Source organism: Cydia splendana, chromosome 13 (assembly GCF_910591565.1).
Source record: "Cydia splendana chromosome 13, ilCydSple1.2, whole genome shotgun sequence".
NCBI lineage: Eukaryota > Metazoa > Arthropoda > Insecta > Lepidoptera > Tortricidae > Cydia > Cydia splendana.
In genome coordinates, this window is record NC_085972.1 from 16,521,348 (window position 1) to 16,535,714 (window position 14,367).

General features: G+C 35.6%; 1 protein-coding gene across 1 annotated transcript in view; it reads right to left on the minus strand.

Moving 5' to 3' along the window:
• LOC134796233 (large ribosomal subunit protein mL66) overlaps positions 1 to 14,367 on the minus strand; it is a 137,520-nt gene that overhangs the window by 56,097 nt on the left and 67,056 nt on the right. The window lies entirely within an intron of this gene.

Below are 14,367 nucleotides of genomic sequence, written 5' to 3' on the forward strand. Positions count from 1 at the left end.
AACTAATGGTGTTGTGAAATAAAACATGGAATTCACTTTTGATACATGTATTATCATAAAAACATAAATTAATTGCAGCCGTTCAACATGCGATGACCATGATTGTTGAAGAAGAGCCTTGAAGAAAAATGACAGTTTGGCCATAGACAAATTAAAATAAAATCATACTTTATGTTTTGTTCTTAAACAAATGGCATTAATTTTAGCATGAAGTTTTTAATTTTATCACATGAGTACGTTATATTCGTTATAAGTTATAAATTATAACATCTTAAAAGTGTACGAATAAAATCTTTACACAACATAATATACATTGCGCTTCAAGACCATAATCCAAACTAAAGCTTTGACTAGCCTTCGATTTTCTTGTTGCTCATTGATAGTTTAGTTTTCCAACTTTCTTTTATATCGCGCGTTCAGTGTGAATCGTACTTAACAGACGCTCCTTCTATTCAGGGTTTTGTGATAGGTAGTAATAAGAGGGTGCCGAGTTGCCGCAAGTCAATGGAAAATTAACCGTACTGCACAGGAAATAAGGTTTATCCTGTTATGTACTCGACAGACTTTTACTTAGTCTTCCCATTAGTTCCGTATTTTGCTTTGTTGGCCTTTAACGTTGTGTACTAAAATTAGCGGGTTATTGGTGACAAGGAAATTTTGTGAGCCTGAGATTTTTTTATTGATAGGTTAGATTAGAAGATGATTACGCATTATTGTACACAAAGGCTTCTAAAATAGGTAAGTAGGTATCATATTTTCAATACCTGAATATTATAATCATCATACATTCGAACTCGAGTAATTTGGCAAGATAGACACAAATACTATCTGTCATACTTACAATTTTTTTTTTCGAAATCTTAGGATTTCATAAATATTTAATAATTAATCGTCAAACTATTTGTTACAATTTAAAACCCCGTTAAGCTTAACCTCTTGTCTGTGTATAATAATTATCTTGACCGAATTTTTAGACATTTTTGGGAAAAAAGCTTAATATTAAATGTTTGTCTTCTTTCTTCAGGTTCGCCTTTATTCATAATCTTTATTAAAATAAACACCATTAAATTCTAAATAAATACTACATTAAATATAAATAATTGTAATCGAAACAAAACACTCACTGATATTAAATCTACGTAATAGGTTCACTAGAAAATCGTGCAGCACTTTATTATTGATTTCACCGAATAACACCATGACCTATTATTTCAAGCGACTTTCATTTAAAATTACATTCTAAGCCGACGTTCATAAGAGCGTTAGTCGCTTGTACGAGACGTTTGCAACAAGCGTCTCTCGATCTGCCGTGAGAGGACGCACTGAAGCGAGACATTAACTCTACATCTCTTGGGTCGATATTTTTTTATATTATTTAAATTAATTAATTTCTTTATCGAAAGTTTGGGTTTATTTCTTTTTAGATTCAGATTTAAATTTTAGGTTAATATTATTAATTATTTTTAGATTTAGGTTTTAGTCTTACAAATTTAAGTTTAATAAAAAAATTTAATTGTTAATTTTTAATGTTAATTATTGTAAAAATTTAATAAAAAACAAAGGTTTATTCATACATTATTGCACAATTAGGAAATTGTTAATACCCAAAATGAAGTGTTTTATTATGTCAGATTTTGATAAAATTTGGTAAGTAACTATATTTTTTTTACATGGTTTGATTTGACATCAAACCCTAAACTTTTGTTTTTTCAACAAACAATTAAATTATAATGGGTAGTACTTCAATAAAATAGTAAATCCAATGAAAAATAAATGATTGTAATCGTATAACTATTTCACTCACCTAGGTTCTGGACCTATTTATTTTAAGTTTAATTTGATGCGTTTAAAATTAGATTACATTACAACACAAGTGCTCTACACTTCTCCGTATTTTTATTCTCTAAAACAGAACTCATAGCGGCATTAAAATATTGTATCAATTTTTGAATAATAAAATTTCATTCCATTTATAAATTTTGGTACTAATAGTAAAAAAATACTGTTGCTCAAATTATGAGTTGAGAAAGTTTTTAATTAATATAGGTACCTACTAAATCATACACTGACTTTTTTGACTTGTAAATAATGCTTTTTCTTTTGTGCACAAAGTTTAAATGAATAAATAAATCTTCAAATAACTGGACTTTATAAAAAATTACATACCTGTACCTGCTCTGTCTCACACTGATTCTATTACCAATTTAAGTAATACTATGTGCTTTCTAGAACTTTTAGTACTGCAGATCTGGAAGTGCGTTCCAGCTGGCGTCCAGACGATGAATGCGTACCGCGCGCTGCACTCGGAGGCTGCGTAACAAGTAGGCGTGGCCCCCGATGGGCGGGGCCACGCACACCAACACACCATCACAACAGACCCATGTAGTCCCAAGAATTGTTTTACGTGGAAGTCCCGCCCAGAAAACAAAACAAATATTTTGAAAAACAGACCGTAGGGGGTTTTCTGGGAAATTAATATGAGATATAATGTAAGCTTTTTCCAGGAACTGGGTGAATAGCTAAGCCATACTCGGAAATGAGGGCAGAGTCACGAGTACAACTCACGGACTACGCTTATCTGAAAAAAAGCAGAACTATTGAGAAGGTAATTTAAAAAAATTACAACTTAACCCTTTGGGGCTTAAGGGTGTCAGAAATTCTGCAAAATATAACCCTATGACTTTGCAAAAAAGTTCAAAACCATAGTGCGAAATATATACCATCTGCCTTATAGTCTTAAGACATATTTTTCTCAAAATCCCACAAAAGATTATGTAACACGTAGCTCGCAAGTCTAATTTTTTTCTGTAAATATAATACGAAATAGCAGCACGGGATCAGGTAGACAGTACACCATTTAAAAAATCCACCTGTATATGTATATTATAAACTTTCAGAAAAGCAAAAAATATTATGTTCTAAAGTAAGTAATTCTCTGATATGTAAATGAATTTGGAAATTAGTTATTTTGTTATCAAACTACAAAGAAATAATTTGAACACGTTTTCTTTGTTATTCGTATAAATTTTAGTAACGATATTTATTTTATTCCGTTATTTGTAACTCTTGGTTGAATTATTACTTAATCTGATTTGTTATACTTATACCCACCACGACTCTGTGCAAATTTAGTCAATAAAGCAATAACACCTCACATCTATCTGATATTTACTTTAAAATTTACCTTAAAATTGCACCAGAACGTGAGTGCGTCAGACATAATGCCCGGGGCGTGCGTCGGTTGCTCGGACAACCGATTATTAACAAGACTTACCGATCCCATCACTACATACAACCAGCAAAATTAGACACCTGAACGCATGTACGTAATACCTAGGCTGGACTCACTTATACTGGACACCCGTACACGATGAACGCAAAACGTTTTGCAAAGAACTCGGGCCCTGCGAGATTTAATTTCCACTACCTTTCCATCGTCGTATTTTTATTTTACATTTAACTCATAAATATGAACTCCTGGGGAAAATAAGGTTTACTGGAAGGTTATGAAGGGTAGCTTTCATTTTACTATTTGCGCCAATTTAATATACAACCTAATATCGGGGTGGAGACGATTTTTAGGGTTCCGTACCCAAAGGGTAAAAACGGGACCCTATTACTAATACTCCGCTGTCCGTCCGTCTGTCACCAGGCTGTATCTCATGAACCGTGATAACTAGGCAATTGAAATTTTCACAGATGATGTATTTCTGTTGCCGCTATAACAACAAATACTAAAAAGTACGGAACCCTCGGTGGGCGAGTCCGACTCGCACTTGTCCAATTTTTATTTTTTACTGTTAACAGACTCGTACCAAAATCAGACTACCCTATAAGTACCCCATATACCGGTGTTCGCTCTTAAATGCGTATTTTGTATTATTTTGGAGACGACGATAAAGTTCACACAAATACGGCACCTTGCCGAGGGGTGATTTTTTATTGTAGTTTAGGTTTAGGAATGTTTTATTTTTATTAATTTAGGATACCGTAAAACGGGGCGAGTAGGTTTCTCAGGGAGCTATGGGTTATGAATGGGAAGAGAAGGATTGAGAGGGGGGTGAGGTGGGTTTTTAAGCCTACTGCTACAAAAATAATGTATTCCAATTTAAAATGGAGCTATAGTAATATTCATAATAAAAAAAATCGATCCAACAATCTTCCAAAATCACCTTTGTATGAAAAACCCTCTCACGCCAACTACGAGGCACTACGGGGTGAGGTGGGTTTTCCTCTTTATCGTCAAAGTTATGAAATGAAACTACCCAAAATAAAATACAAACTAAAATAAAAACGTCCGAACCACTTATTATATACACCATTCAGTTTTCACATGTAAAAATAAAATTTTAACGAGGTTTGAAATTCAAATTTCACCCAACTCACCCCATTTTACGGTACTTACTATAATTTAGTTACTTTTAGTTTATAAGTTTTTATACAATATTTACATTTATTTGCTTAATGTTTCAATAAAAAATTATATTACACAAATTATAATTTTAAATGACCGCTAGGTTATGAGGACCAAGTCTGAAATATTCTTTTAATATAAGAATTGAGCTATTATTTTGTTTAATTTTTATACTTTCAACAAAATTATATTTTTCTAAATACAACTTTGAGCGTTCACTAGCTTATGGGAAAAGCATCGATAGCTAAGTTTATCGATTCGATATATGATGTAAGAACTCCCTAACCTAAGCTCACCTTTCCGTCAAATAATTAAAAGTTCTCTTAAAAATAAAACCCATTTGAACTGACTTTATTGGCGTCAAAGAATAACTTGTTTCCTTTGATACACGAGAGGGCTAGACAGGTATAATGCCAGCTGTACACACTCGGCGAGAGCCTCTTTTATGTTTCACATCTTTTGCGTTCCATAGGACTGGTTACATTTGGTAAAATTCTAAAAACTGCAATTGACTCACGTTGGACCACATTTTAACGGCTGATCACTAAAACGCGTCTTTACAGAAACACACCGGGTATTTATTGATAATACCATGATAATTTGCATTTTAGTTACACAATTCTCTGCTTTGACTATGAGTGTGTACATGCTTTGCCTCGCCGTCGTCGCGAGAGCAGCGAGATCCTTTGACTCGGCCCCAAAAAACCGAACGCAATCGGAGAACGACGAGACGAGACAAGGAAGACCGAGACAGGACGAGAGCAGTCTGTACACACTCATTCTCGGCCTGTCTCGGGGTGTCTCGCCGAGTGTGTACAGCCGACATAAGATTCATGAAAGACTGAAGGGTGAGCAATAGGAGAAAAATCTTGCTCTATAAATCAAATGAAACTGCGGGCGTTAGATGGTCGCGCTTTATCGTCTGTCATCGTGGCCGTCACTTTCTAACGGGTATGTAAGTGCGAGAGTGCCGCATGATACGATAGACTATAACACTGCTGTTACTGCAACCATCATTGTGGTATAGTTACCTATATAAAAGCATGCCTGATTTATAGAACTAAGGAAGGACTTTTAATAGGTACTTGCTTAGTCTGCTTTAAGTTGAAATTACACTTCCCTCCTAATATTATAAATGCTAAGGTAGTTCTGTCTGTTACCTCTTCACGCTTAAATCGCTGACATTTACACATAAACGCATAATATAGTTGAATCATCGAGAGCGTGGAATTGCATATGTAGTAGTATTGTTTGTTTACAGGCATTCTATATTTGATATTTCTATTTTCTTGTACTATCAGCATACAACCACTACAAATGCAATTCCATCTTCTCGATAATTCAACTACGTCGGTATCAATATGACATTTAGGTTCGACATGAACATCTGTATCACGTTGGCTATCCTCGTAAGTCCCCGTGTATAGTTTGAATAATCTCAGGTGAATTTTTCGAGTTCGGGTGCTAATCCGTTAAACAAAAGCCTTTGTTTCTTTTAAGAGCGGTCTACAGCACGTGCCAAAGCAACCATGTCGTTTAAAAAGCAACTATCGTGATAGTATTAAGGTTCAAATTCATATGACAGCTTGTTCAGAGAACAATTAGGGTGGTCTTGTTTTTAGAGATAGCAAAAACGTGTTATCTCCGAATGAGCTGATTCAAGAATTTGAACCATATAATTAGAATGGTAAATTTGCTTTTTAAATGGGTTTGCTCCCGTTACTTACGTCGGGGCTATTAGCAGTAAGCATTGTAACCACTGCATAAAGGAAACAATATCTTTTGTTTAACAGATTAGGGTCCGAGCCCGAAAAAATCACCTGAGATTATTCAAACTATACTTGTCGAACGAGCGAACGAAGCGAAGCGAAGCGAAGCGAAGCGAAGTTCTTACATTCGACTTTGAACACGCGGCTGGCTAGCGGCGCGTCTCGGCATTTCGATGTTTTTAAGCTGAACTGTCAGAAGATAGTTTGATACTCAATAACTGAAGTAAATTTGTTGTAATTTAAATGAAATTGGGTAAACGTGTAGTCGAGGGCATTATATTTTAGTCATTAAATTATGAGCAGGCCCGATCAAGGGGTTATTGAGCTAGAAGAGCTTAGAAGGCCAAAAAGCTGTTTGTGAGAGGTCTTGCTATTCTGGTCTTTTTTTTGCAAGAAACATGGTCGAGTTTAGTATCAAATGAAAGTGCTCGACTTACACTTTTTAAAATCGTTTTTAAATTGACCATTTTGAAATTAGCAAATTACCAATTAGCAAGATAAAAATAAAATAGAATAAACATAATATATGTATTTGACATTTGACAGGAAATATTTCGGCTTAGCACAGATACAGTTTATTTTAATCTCTATGGTGGTGACTTAAATCCAGGGGAGGGACAGACGTATACGAAGCCCTTTATTCGAAAAAATAGCGCCATCTATATTACTTAACGCTAAACTTGTAAATGGCGCTTCAAAATTGATGCAAAAAAGCAAATCTTGTCAGTACAAAAAGGCGCGAAACTCAAATTTTCTATGAGACCATATCCCTTCGCGCCTACATTTTTTCTACTGACAAGATCTGCTTGGCCAACTATATTATACATACTACTCTTTGCTTAAATCTATCAGTTAAGGGCTCCACAGACCTTGCAATAAATCCACGCGATCTTTGATCCATTGCCGCCTATAGAGCGACATAAAATAGTAGAATTTAAATAAAATGGAACTCAAAAATGTCCATACTAAATTGTTGCCATGTGTAAGCATTTTACGTCAAAAATGTGACAATTACATAGAAAGTGGCCCTCATTTATTTTCTATTATGTTATGGCGCACTATACGAGTACCTAAGTAGGTGCAACAAAGTCAATCGCTATATAATTTTTGGTTAACCGCGAGTTCTCAGTTCGGGGCGAACTACTAGTACAAGTACAAATTAAATTCGAGTTTTGAACTCATATAGAAATAAAAGAAAGTTCCAAATTCAAAAGCCCTGGGTTTTACGAGGCTTTAATGAGACATAGATTGTATGTAGTTATAATTAGACAAGACGCAGGGCTATAATATAACCGCGAAAATCGATGTTCGCAAATTGCGGGCATTTTTCTTTGTCACTCTAATTACGCCTTCATTGGAGTAAAAGAGAAAGATCCCCGCAATTTGCGAATTTCGGTTTTCGCGGTAGCCCGTCAGATGTGGGTAAGAGTGGGTAGTTAGATATAATGTTATTTAAGTATTTATTCACGTGCAAGCTAGGATTATTAAGACGTCGGTTTCAAGTTTTTACTGTCGGGTTTCGACAAATAGAAAAACACATTTTCGACAAAAAAAACCGAAAAGTACCTGTTTTTTGAAAATAACTACAAATCGAGTTAATTTTCTTGATACCTATTTTAACAGAAACGGTTTTTTTTACTAAAATTAATTCACATTTACAACCGGGTTTATCAATGGTGGTGGTATCATGGGTCTAGATTTCTAGAATGCATATACCTACCATATTTACATACCATACTTACCTACATTTTTAAACAAAGCATGCCAGCGAACAAAGCCACATTAGGCTTAACTGCCGCTGTAACTGGCTCAGAAATATTATATAACTAAGCCCCACAGACTAAGTATCTTATGTTAAGATTTCTGGTAGTAATATAACTGGCGATCATGTTAAACTTACAAAACTTCAACATCTTAGCTCACACAAACTTACCCACAGCCACAAACACACAAGGTTACTGTGAGTTCATAATGCCAGTAAACTGAAGCGACCTGTTGAAAGCCGCCAGCTCTGCCCCTAAGGAAAAAGACCGTAAGTGACATTCGAAAACATTCAGATGCTTACCGTATTCTCTTGCCATAAGTTTCAAGTGCAAACCGATTTTACAATGTCACTTACGGCTTTTATGGAGTAGAGTTGGCAGACACCGCATTCATGTTTGATAGTTGCTCTACCAAGTTGTTTGCGCATTAAGTAGCCGAGTGTATCTGTGATGGTCTCGCGTTTCTCGTCTGTCTTCGTGCCGACACGTCTGTCTACATAAGCAGACCGGTGCGACAGTGACAAATAATACAATAGAGGATGAAATTGCAACCATTATATCCCTACAGTTCGCGTATTACTGCCAATTAGGGGTTATTAATATTATAACTTGCCTTTTGTGATGTAAAATAATGACATTGCATTTCAACTTGGTATAGGTACTGAAACCGTTTTATACCCAACGGAGATACTGTTTTCAATATTTTACAACTCAGCCGTGACGATCGCTATCGCTATCGCTTCGACACCGAAACGCTTTGTGTCTCTCTATCACTCTTCCATATTAGTGCGACAGTGATAGTTGCGTTTCGATCGCTACGGAGCGTAAGCGATTGGCATGTTGGCTACGCGGCCAGAATACATTCAATATGCCATGCCATATGAATTATTGTACCAATTATTTGTTACCTAATTTTGAGATGTGTTTCACATAAACTAATACAAGTGTACCGACAATATTAAAAAAGATTTCAAAATTTGTCATCATGCCTATTGTGATTGTCATTCACAGGAAGCCATCGTCAGGAGCATCACACAGCCCCTGTTACGAGCACTTGAAATTGAACCGTATATCTCTGTCAATTAGGTGCACGTTAGAGTGCGGTGGAATCCGCAGTCTCAATCTCAACCAAAGGGCTTACCGCGAACCACGTTCGACATATTGCCTCGGATGTCACACTTACGTACGAATTTACAAGTGCGACAGAGAGACAACACGTCGAACGTGGTTTGCGATAAGCCCTTAGATATTGGATTTAATGTTTGACAAGGCCGTGGTTGACGAGCAATAAGTTTGATGTAGGGTTTCTGCTCGAGAATTCTCGAGGCGAGAAATCTCGAGAAATTTGTCCTTCGTCGAGACGGGAAAAAAAATCTCAATGCCTCGAGAACTCGAGAAATAAATCTCTTGTGATAAGTAACAAGAAACACGCGTAAATTGCGTGATGTGTCTATAGTGTATTTCTTTAAGCAGTTAAATAAATGTAAACTATGTTTGTTTTTTACATTTTCAGGTACCTACCTAACACATTTATTAGTTAACCAACCAAATAAAGAACTGCTTTAATCCATTTTACTTTTAAACTACTTACTACCTTTACAATGTAAAGGTAGTAAAGTCATGTAAAGTTTACATGTCTAAATAATTTGTCTCGTTTTAGGTTTATTAATAAAGCGTTTTCTTAGCATTAGAAAAAAGGTCAACAATTTTGACGTGTCTTTTTATTGAAAAACGCTTTAAAAATTTAGTAACTGTGACTTATGAAAGCAAAATGATATAAATGATCGTATATGATTTACAATTCTTATATATTTGTCGTGACTAATTTTTCAAAAGTGTTTTTCATAAAAAATACACGCCAAGATCGCTTATTTTCTTTTTACACTAAAAAACTAATTATATGGCCATGTAATAACAAAATATTACAAAACTAAATTACTATTGATAAATCAAATCATCCTGATATATTCCTATTAGCAAAATAGCACAATGTAAGCAGCTTCGAGGTTACGTTGAGTACGTATTCATATTACTTAGAAAAACTTCAATATTCTTGCCTTATAAAATACCATATTGTGGTTTATTTACACTTTGTTAAATACCTAAAGAAATACACTATAGCATAATATCACATCGCCGGCGCGCACGCCTGCACCTATAGGTACCTAGTCTTTTTGTTGTTGAATTTTGATTATTAAGTGCAGTTTTTGGTAGCTATAAATTTGTCATTTGTTTGATTATTGATCTTACCTACGACTCCTATGAGTCTGATTTGTAATAGTTAAAGCAAAAAATTGAAAATAACATGGTGTTTTTAAAAATAACTTTCAAAATTTCTCGAGATACTCGAGAAACTCGAGAAATCCTGGACGAGAATTCCCGTGCCTCGAGAAATAAAAAAGGTCGAGAAACCAGAAACCCTAGTTTGATGTCAACAACACTCATCACTACATTTGCAAATATTAGTGTTGCATCATGGTAAACGCCATACAACACGATATCAAAGCACGCGTTGAATTACTGGCATAATAAACGTTTTATATGTTTTATAGCCTGGCAAAAAAGAGTAGAAATTAAAAAGTGGCAACACTGTAGTGTCGTCCCATTCAAATCAATTAATATAAGGGAACGGGACGACACTACAGTGTTGCCACTTTTTAATTTCTACTCTTTTTTGCCAGGCTGTAATACTTACTATCCCTGCTACTAATACTCGTAACTATTATAAACGCGAAAGTAACCCATATCTGTTACCTCTTTACATTTAAACCGCTGAACCGATTTAGATGAAATTGGTATAGAGATAGTTTGTTCAGACAAAGTCTCGGGCAAAAGCTAGTTATTATAATAGTTGCTTTTCAAGTTATTTGCATATTAACCTTACATAGTCCAGTTATCGTATTATTACCAATTACGCTTTATTATAACATGTTTAGGCATTTTTTGTAGGAAAAATCTTAATAATGTTTATGTTTACAAATACAGATAGGATCTGCCAAAAAGTTGACGAACCCCCCCTTTGCGGAGCTTTTATTTCCACTCTAAGGGCCAAAATATAACTTATGAAACTGCCTCGCTAAAACGCTAAAGTACCGTACTGGTGCTCGACGCGGTCCCAGTACAGTGGCGTTCAAAAGTGCATGGATAGATGTCGACCGTAATGCCTTAATATTACGGTGGAAACATGTCCATGCACTTTTGTACACCAGTGTACATGTCATCTTGAAACTTAAATCATTGTCAATAGAGGTGACAGCAAGGTGTTATCTATTGGGCATTTGCATGTCGAGCACTAGTACGTTTACCTTACAGCAGCCATTGATTGAATTGAATTGATGTATTTAATACAATTACCAGAAATCCAAAATGGCAGTAACACAATAGTTATCTCAGACTTCTGCCATAATTAATAGGTACTCTATGATAGATTAATTAAATTCACTCAATCGTAGGAATGCATTTCTCTGATTATTAGTCCTTTGACGTCCGATATTATTTGTGTCCTTTGACGATGCAAGCTCTGCGACTAGGGAATGCAATCTCGATCTCGCAATTTCGAGATCTCGCGAGATCTCGCACAATTTTTCGAGATTCAACCTCGTTGACAGGAAATCTCGATTTTTGCAATCTTGGTCGAGATTTCGATTAATATCTTCAAGATCTCGAACGAGATTGAAAGAGTGATCTGTGTGAATTACTTTGTTTTGAGTAAAAATTTTGACCTTAGATTCATGGTGTTCAGGCACAGGCAGTGCTATTGTGCGCGTGCGCGGTCGGCTTTAGCTGACGATGAAAGTGCTGTGGCGCGCTCTGTGCGCAAGAAAAAATGTTTTTGTAAGTTGCTCAGTGCTTGTGGAAAATATTAACTGAGCATGTTAGTGCCTCTACTTATAAATAAATAAATAAATATTATAGGACAATTTTACACAGATCAACCTAGTCCCACAGTAAGCTCAATAAGGCTTGTGTTGTGGGTACTAGACGACGATATATATAAATATACACATATATACAAATACTTATATACATAGAAAACATCCATAACTCAGGAACAAATATTTGTGATGAACACACAAATAAAAGCCCTTACCAGGATTCGAACCCGACACCTCCTGCTTCGTAAGCAGGATCACTACCGACTAGGCTAGGAGGCCGTTAAACGTCTACTTACAATGATAATTAAAAATAATTATTAAGTACCATTTTTTCATACTTACTTACATGCAAATTAGAGCAATGTATTTTTTTTTTGAAGTAATACCTTGTTGATTTTTATTAAATGTTGATTTAATTTGTTGTTTTTATTTTCATAACACAACATGACGTACCCTATATAAGTAGTTTATACGGAATCCCTAGAGATTGTTGATAAAAATAACACATTTTTAAGTACTTTGTCAAATCTCGATCTTGTCGAGATTAATCTCGATCTCGAAAGTTTGGCGGTCGAGATCTCGAAATACCCAATCTCGATTCAGGTTTTTCGTGCGAGATCTCGAATCGCCAATCTTGGTGCGAGATTGCATTCCCTATCTGCGACCAAGCAAAATAATTAATACAGACTTCAGTACGGAATGAACTAACAGACTGCAATTTAAACTAGCCATTCGATAAGATCTGGGACGCTTGAAAAGTCACGCACCATTGTATTTCGACACTCTCAAGAGAATCAAAATTTATAGGGTACTTCCCGTTGACCTAGAACTATAAAATTTGGCAAGTAATATATCTACTCATGGTAACACAAACAAACAAAACTATAAGGCCCACTTGCACCATCCCAATAACCCGGGGTTAAGCGGTTAAACCGTTAACTTTGTGTCATTTTGTACTGGTAACCATGGTAACTCCAGGTTTAACCCGTTAACCTCGGGTTAGTAGATTGGTGCAAGTGGGCCTAATTAAATTAAAAGTTAAGCTTCAGGGTCATCATAAGGTAAACTTTCGAAAACAGAAAAGGCACCTTTTATTTTCTGCACGTGTGTAACCCGACTAATTACATTTATGTTGAAGTTAATTGGGAATAGGCATTTAGGTCAGTATAGCGGAAAAGGGGTGCGGTCCCTAGTGGTAATATTTGGTTGCGAGTCTCGCAGGCAGCGGTGGATTACTGAGGGTCTACCGCGAACACCGCAGCTTGCAAAATACTAAACAACCAAAAAACAGAACCACGAAACTAAATATTAAAATCTGCATGAATAGACATACAGGACACATCACTTTGTGTTGAATAATTTCATTCCATATTCCATTTCATACACGACTTCACAGAAACATTCGTTCTATGAAATGATATTTACCTGCCCCTCGTTTGGTGCGTCCATTACGTTTCCACATTTCCATCTAATCCGGTCCATTGATGCAGTGGCACCCCCAATAATCCTGGCCTGCTGTTCACATATACACAGACCTTATATCCAGTGAACCAATGTAAATTTGAACTCGACGTCAGTAAGATCAATGCGTGATCGTAGACCAAACTTCGCTGGTTTTGATGCGGTCTACGGGCAATGCGAAGAGTCTGCACCATCCGTTTTGTTACCTCTCTCCGATAAGTTCTGCACAAACATTTAAGTACGAGTACCAAATTTTGGGAAGCCTAGGGTTAGGGTACCGTAAAATGGGGTGAGTAGGGACAAAACTGACATTCAAACCTCGATAACATTTTATTTTTACATTTTATGCAAACTTAATTTTATTAATAAATGTTCCGGCCGTTTGTATTTTAGTTTTTTTATGATTTTAGGTAGTTCCATTTCATAAAACGATAAACACAAAATCCCTCCTCACCCCGTAGTCCCACGTAGTTGGGGTGAGATGGGATTTCATACAAAAGGTGATTTTGAAATCGATTTTTTTTATTATGAATATTACTATAGCTCTATTTGTATTAGGAATACATTATTTAGGTAGCAGTAGCCTTTAAAAACCATCTCAACCCCCTGTCATCCCTTCTCTCCCCATTCATAACCCGACTCTCCTCGCAATCCCTACTCACCCCATTTTACGGTCCTATGTATAAGATGCGGTAGTACAACTGTAGCATTGATGCACAGCAAATGTGAGTTCACTAATTTCAATAGCGTAGATATTTTATTACTAAATTGTTGTATGTAAAGTGTCATTCTATGGAACTTGCTAACTATATTAACAAGTCACTAGTAAATTCATCAGTCAGAGACAATTTCAATATGGCGGTTTGTTGACATGTTAGCAAGTTCCATAGAATGACACTTTAGATAAATTTAATTATTGATTAAAATGATTAATTTAGGCGTTACTTATCTATTATTATGAATAGGTATTACAAATTAACGAATGCTCAATTAATACTGTTTCACAGCATTCATGAAATTAGATGTAAGGAACCGTACAGGAAACGACTTCAAAAAGGCTTAATAAAATATCATCCCTTTATATG